Source organism: Hibiscus syriacus, unplaced genomic scaffold, assembly GCF_006381635.1.
Source record: "Hibiscus syriacus cultivar Baekdansim isolate YM2019G1 unplaced genomic scaffold, ASM638163v2 tig00112604_pilon, whole genome shotgun sequence".
NCBI lineage: Eukaryota > Viridiplantae > Streptophyta > Magnoliopsida > Malvales > Malvaceae > Hibiscus > Hibiscus syriacus.
Window position 1 is genome coordinate 12,065 of NW_024063366.1, and position 7,097 is coordinate 19,161.

The 7,097-nt window shown below is 32.7% G+C and overlaps 1 non-coding gene across 1 annotated transcript; it reads left to right on the forward strand.

Annotated features, from left to right (window-relative positions):
• Nucleotides 1–5,496: 5,496 nt before the first annotated feature.
• Nucleotides 5,497–5,603, forward strand: LOC120181905. The gene has a single exon (XR_005521791.1). It is a non-coding gene; the product is annotated as a small nucleolar RNA R71 (small nucleolar RNA).
• Nucleotides 5,604–7,097: the final 1,494 nt, after the last annotated feature.

Below are 7,097 nucleotides of genomic sequence, written 5' to 3' on the forward strand. Positions count from 1 at the left end.
AAGATGAATTTGCCAATAGCATCTTCTGGAAGTGTTCTTTGAGTTATGATCTGATTTGGCAGAACCAATCATTGAATTTGGAAGATGAATTGCCAATAGCATCTTCTGGAAGTTCTTTGAGTTATCTGATGATTTGGCAGAACCAATCATTGAATTTGGAAGATGAATTTGCTCAATAGCATCATGGAAGTGTTCTTTGAGTTATCTGATCTGATTTGGCAGAACCAATCATTGAATTTGGAAGATGAATTTGCTCAATAGCATCTTCTGGAAGTGTTCTTTGAGTTATCTGATCTGATTTGGCAGAACCAATCATTGAATTTGGAAGATGAATTTGCTCAATAGCATCTTTGGAAGTGTTCTTTGAGTTATCTAATCTAGTTGGACAGAACCAATCGTTGGAATTAAAAGATGAACTGCATGACGTCTTTATTATGAAGTTTCTTTTCAAGCTTCTTTGCTTATCCTTTCCCAAAAATCATAGCACAAGTTTCGCCTTTGCTTGTAACTGGGATCATCACATAATGGCTTCCATCTTTTACGGAAGAAAGCTATTTGAAGTTTTAGCATCTGAGAATCCCATTTTTGTCAAGTATAACAGTTATTCTCTTCATCAGAATCAGAATTCAAGATTTCTCGGTATTAGAAGAACTATCGATATTGTGAAATCATCTTGAAAGGTCACTTCATAATCAGATGAATTGTTATCAGAATCAACATGTTGCATGAATGCAAGCTTTCAAGAGCCTATACTATTGAGTTTTATTCTCAAGAGGTTTTGTGACATATATCTACTATATTTGTCAAAGATGATAGATTCTCTGATTCGAAGAAGGAAGATCTATTGGGTTTTTACAACTGAAGAAATACTCAGTTCACCAATCTGAAATCAAAAACTTAACATTCATGCATCATATTTTAGGTGTTTACAAAAATAGGTGCATTTTCATTCATTTTCATCTGTTGAATTTTAACAGGAATTTCAAAGATTTTAGCAAAGATTCAAATCTATCAATTGATGGATTATTTTGAAGAGAAAGTTCATAATGAGAAGAACTCATCTGAAGAAGGAAGAAGAAGTCATAATGAGAAGAATTTGTTCAACCTTTTGCTCAAATCTATCACTTGATGGATTTTTTCCAGAGAAAGTTCATAATGAGAAGAACTCATCTGAAGAAGAAAGAAGAAGTCATATGAGAAGAACTTGTTCAATCTTTTGCTTGAATTCATCATCTGATGGATCAACATTGCAGGGAGAGTTCATAATGAGAAGAACTCATCTGAAGAAGGAAGAAGAAGTTCATAATGAGAAGAATTTGTTCAACCTTTTGCTCAAATCTATCACTTGATGGATTATTTTTCCAGAGAAAGCTCATAATGAGAAGAAACTCTTGAAGAAGAAGAAGAGTTCATAATGAGAAGAACTTGTTCAACTTTTTGTTTGAATTCATCATTGGATGGATCAACATTGCCAGAGAAAGTTAATGAGAAGAACTCATCTGAAGAAGGAAGAAGAAGTTCATAATGAGAAGAACTTGTTCAACTTTTGTTTGATTCTTGATGGATTATTTTGCCAGAAGGTTCATAATGAGAAGAACTCATCTAGAAGGAAGAAGAAGTTCATAATAAGAAGAATTTGTTCAACCTTTAATCTGAATTCATCATTTGATGGATCAACATTGCCAGAGAAAGTTCATAATGAGAAGAACTCATCTGAAGAAGGAAGAAGAAGTTCATAATGAGAAGAATTTGTTCAACCTTTTGTTTGAATTCATCACTTGATGGATTATTTTTGCCAGAGAAGGCTCTAATGAGAAGAACTCATCTGAAGAAGGAAAGAAGAAGTCATAATAAGAAGAATTTGTTCAACCTTTAATCTGAATTCATCACTGGATGGATTATTTTTTCCAGAGAAAGTTCATAATGAGAAGAACTCATCTGAAGAAGGAAGAAGAAGTTCATAATGAGAAGAATTTGTTCAACCTTTTACCTGAATTCATCAATTGGATCAGCCTTTCCAGAGAAGTTCATAATGAGAAGAACTCATCTGAAGAAGGAAGAAGAAGTTCATAATGAGAAGAGTTTGTTCAACCTTTGTTTGATGCTATCACAGAAGGAGATAGATTAGCATCAGCTTTCTAGAAAAAAGTTCATATGAGAAGATTCATCAAGAGCTTATTCAACCTTTTGAATGACTCTATCACAGAAAGGAGGTCATCATCATCCCCAGCAGAAAGTTCATAATAAGAAGAACTTATCTGGAGAGAGAGAAGAATTTATTCAATATCTCCATTATGATCAAGTGAAGCCAAATGGATAAAAAATTTATTATCTTTTCATCTTTGCCCTATTCTTGTTAACAAGAATGAGCAAAGAGGGGCAGCTGAAGATACTAATTTTTTACCCATATCATATTATTATTATATTATTATTATATTTATATACATTATTATTATTATCATTATTATATTATTATTAAATATATTAAATACATATATAATATTATTAAAAAAAAATAAAAATAAAAAATAATAATTACAGGCCCAATTACAACTGGACCGGCCCAGTTACAAACCAACCAGAACCGGTCCAAATCCAACCAGAAACCCTAAATATTTGGGTTTCCAGTTAGGGTCCTAACCCTAATCTAAACCAGCCGCCTCATCACAACCGTGGATCTGGCACGATCCAACGGTCCAGATGGCTCCAGAGGGAAACCTAGGGTTGATACCCTAGGGCCACGCGGCGCGCCCCAGTTTCCACGGCTGCCGACACTTTCTCGCCGCCTCCGCCGCTGCCACGTCCCGAATGAAGACTCCAGAAGATAGAATACCAGCCGTCCACGCCATGGCTACTCGGTGAGTCACCACTGGTAGTCCGGTGACTCACCGAGAGCCCTTCTTCGGACCGGTCCGACAGCTACAACGGTGGTGGCTATAAAAGCCACCACCCATCTGCGAAGAAAAAAAAAGAGGAGAAAAAAAAACTGAGACAGAACCGGAGAGAAAAAAAAAACAGAAAGAAAAAAAAAACAACAACAAACTAAACCAATGATCTCAGTCAGCATCAAACGCAGCAAGGAAAAAAGAGAGAGATAGGAAAAAGCTTACCTATCATCGGAGAGCCCCAACCGTCACGGATCTCACCGGAACCTTCGAAACACCGAAGGTACTTTTGTAGATTCGCTCGATTGGGAGTTTTTTAGGAGGAAACAATACCGGAACCGTCTTAGGACGGTCCGATCTATCTATTAGTATAAAAAATAATTTTCCGGCCAGGATGTGGTGGGCGGCGGTGAATCACGGCGGCACACGGTGGCCGACCGTTGACGGCTTCCCTCCGGTGAGGGAAGCTAGAGAGAGGGAGAGAGTTTTAAACTCTCTCGGTTTAGAGAGGAGAGAAGGAAATGAGAAATGAAAACTGGCCTTCGGGCCAGCCGGTTTGGGACCATATATAGTCCTTCCCGAACGACGTCGTTTCGGGAAGGACTATGCATAATTATAAATAATTAAACCCGTCCGCAGTCCTCTAAACTTGTAAATTTTATATTTGGTCTCTAAACTGAATTTATAATAATTTTAATTCAGTCTTTGAATTTTAATTTTATTCATTTAGTCCTTTATTAAAATAATATATTAGGATAAATGACAGATTTAGTCCCTTAATTTTAATAAATATTTTTTAATCCCTAGTCATATTTTTAATTTTATTATAAAATTCGAATTTTAGATAATTTTATTTTAGTCACTAAATTATTAAATTAGAAAATAAAATATTTAATACCATATTTAATTAGGAATTAGATTTAGTTTTATTTTATTATAAATTAGTTATTTATTTTATATGTTTTCATTTTACTGCTTAAATATATTGTTTAGTGATTTTTATTTTATTATATTGTTAAATATTTTTATATATCATAAATATACATATAATAAATAGTAATTTTTAAATATTTATTTTTAATATCAAAGAAAAGGACAGTCTTAATACAACTGGATGTCCTAATTTGATATTTAAAATTAAAAATTAAACAATATTATTTAAATTAATATTTATCAATATCAAAGAAAAGAGCTGTCTTAAGGTACCTAGAATTTCTTTTCAGATATTTTTAAATAAATAAATTTTATATAATTTGAAATAATAAGATTAAAAAAAAAAAAAAATATATTTTGTATATATAGACATTTATAATTAAAAAGTACCATTTGGGCGTTGTAGGGGTGCTAATCCTTCCCTAAACGTAACCGACCACGAATCCCTTTTTATTAAAAAGAATGAATTTTGGTTAAACGCAGATCAGTTTATCTTTTAATTGATGTTTTCTTAAAAACTCTTTTAAAAGAAAATTTTTAGGTATTCGACCTACCTGATCCAAAAGGCCGATGGCGACTCACAAATTATTTTCAAAATTATTTATTCACATCAATTTCCCCGCCAAATTTAATATTTCGTGCCCGGACGAAAACCGGTTACGACAGCATTGTTGGTGGCAATGTATCAGAATTACTCTTTACCTTACATCCTTTGTTATGACATTTATTGTTGGTGTCTCGATTTCCACTTCCAACTTCTTACCTTTAGATTACTATCCATGTCTCTCATCATCCTCTTTTTTGTTTTCATTAATTAATTTTCCAAGGTGGAGTCCACTACGTGTTGTGATGGCTTTGCAATGCTTATTGCAATAAGCTTTCCATTGAATTTTATGAACTTCAATATCACTTGGTAATGCACCTTGTGGTATGTTGCTCAATGCATTGGCCAACTGTCCTATTTGATTCTCCAATGCTCTCAACGATGCTAACTGAATTTGAATCACATACCTCTATGCTTTTTAAATTACATGACTGCCCTTGATAGCTTTTCTGGTTGTGATATTGTTGTGGCTGCACCACCTGATGATGTGACTATTAATGTTATAACATTGGTTGCTACTGAGTATACTATTGTTATAGATAATGTTGTCGTGTATTCCCAAAATTTGATTGTAATGTCGTATTAGGGTTGGCTACAATATGACTTCTCCAAGTTAAGTTGGAATGATTTTGGAAGTTAGCATTGTAGGTGTTCCCATATGCATTAGCATTATCATTCCTGTTGTAATTCCTTACAAAATAGACATACTCGGGGTTTTGTGGACATTCTTCAAAATTATGGTTATCACCATAATAAACACAATTAAAAAAAGATGTAGCTTTTACCTCATACATACCTCTAGGCTTTTGCATTTTTTTCATCATTTCAGCCAATGCTATTACCCGTGTAGTCAGTGAGGTTAGAGCATCATTGTGCAATATCGCAACAACGCATCTTCCCGACATGATCCTTGTGTTTGGATATTGATAGTCATTGTTGGAGATCCTCTAATGGATATCGTATGTCTCATTGTAAGATTTATCCAACAATACTCCATTAGTTGATGCCTTCATAACCATTCTCGTTTGTATATTAAGACCATTGTAGAACATCTTTATTTGTGTCTAGTGTTAGAAACCATGCATCACACATTTGCACAACAAATCCTTAAAATGCTCTCAGGCTTCATAAAGGTTTTCATCTTCTATTTGCTTGAAAAATGTGATATCATTTCTCAGCCTTGCATTTATTTTGAAGGGTTGAATCGTAGCAAAATGTTTTAGGCAATATCATTCCATGATGCTATAGTAACAAGTTAGATCAAAATCGCTAAGATAATGCCCAATCAATTGTCGGCCACAATTCTCACGGCTTCAACACGCTTCTCGTCTAAGTGTTGTTTTCCCTAAGGAGTTTAGGCTTCCCTGGTTAGCGGTAAGAGAAAAAAATAAAAGTGTATATGAAAATTAGGGTTTCTAATGGTAAATAAAGTGTGTAAAAATATTATATTTATAGCATCCCAAAGTCAAACTTCCCACCTCCTTGAGCGTATTAAGCTTAAAAAGAATATTTTGTTTTAGCTTTAACATCTCTTTCCTTTCTCCTAGCTCTCAATCACAATCATGAACAATTTTTTTTCCTCATTAAGGTTGATATGATTTTAGTTTTAAAGAGATGTATTGTTAAGATTTTGAGTCACAATTACAAACCATAAGGAATAGGTGGGTCTCGCAGTGATGAACTCAACTCGGATTTCTTAAATGCAACTCAGAAACCTGCAAGTTGACAATCAACATTTAATTCTTTGAACTTTTTTCTTTAATGGGGCAAATCCTTTTGGACAAAAAGATACTCAGTTATACTTCCATTTTTCTTTTTGGGAATTCGAAGATCCCAAAAACAAAAGTGAAGTTCTTTTTTTTTTTGTCAAAAATAGAAAAGGAAAATATGCTTGATTGAACAACTGACATAATGTCTCCTAATTTTTCATCTTTGATAGAGAGAATTACAATATCAAAGATGATTCGAAAGAAAAATTATTATGTACGTATATGCTCAAGGTGATGGTGTCCTCCCTGTAAACTACTTGTAGTCTTTATTTCTATTATTTCCTCCTACTTGATTTGATCCCCTGTCCTTGTTGTTCAGTTTTTCTTTGTATATATGTTGTAATCACCATTTTTTAATTACTATAACCCTGGAAGATTATTGTTACATCTACACCCATAGGAATCTAAATATTCTTGTTAAGATCCTCTCCTATATTGCATTGTATGCACGAGTTGATTGCTAACTATCTAAATTTGAAACAGAAATTAGTGTTATTCAAACAAGGCTTATATTATAAATAGGTACCTACAATATATTCTTTTTTTCATCTAAGTTTCTAAAATATTTTTTTGATCAAAATAAGTACGTAAACTTTTTTTTATCAAAATAAATACCTAAAGTATTTTTAATCAAAATAAGTACCTACAGTATTCAATTTTTTCATATAAGTTATAAAAAAGTTAACATGTGACATTAATTAAAGAATATTTTAGGTACTTAGATGAAAAAAATTGAATACTTTGGGTACCTATTTTTTGACCAAAAAATATTTTAAGTACCTATTTTGACCAAAAAATATTTTAAGTACATATTTTAACCAAAAAGATAAATTAGATATTTATTTTCATAAAAAATTACTTTAAGCACTTAAATAAAAAATGTGATATACCTTATATACTTATTTG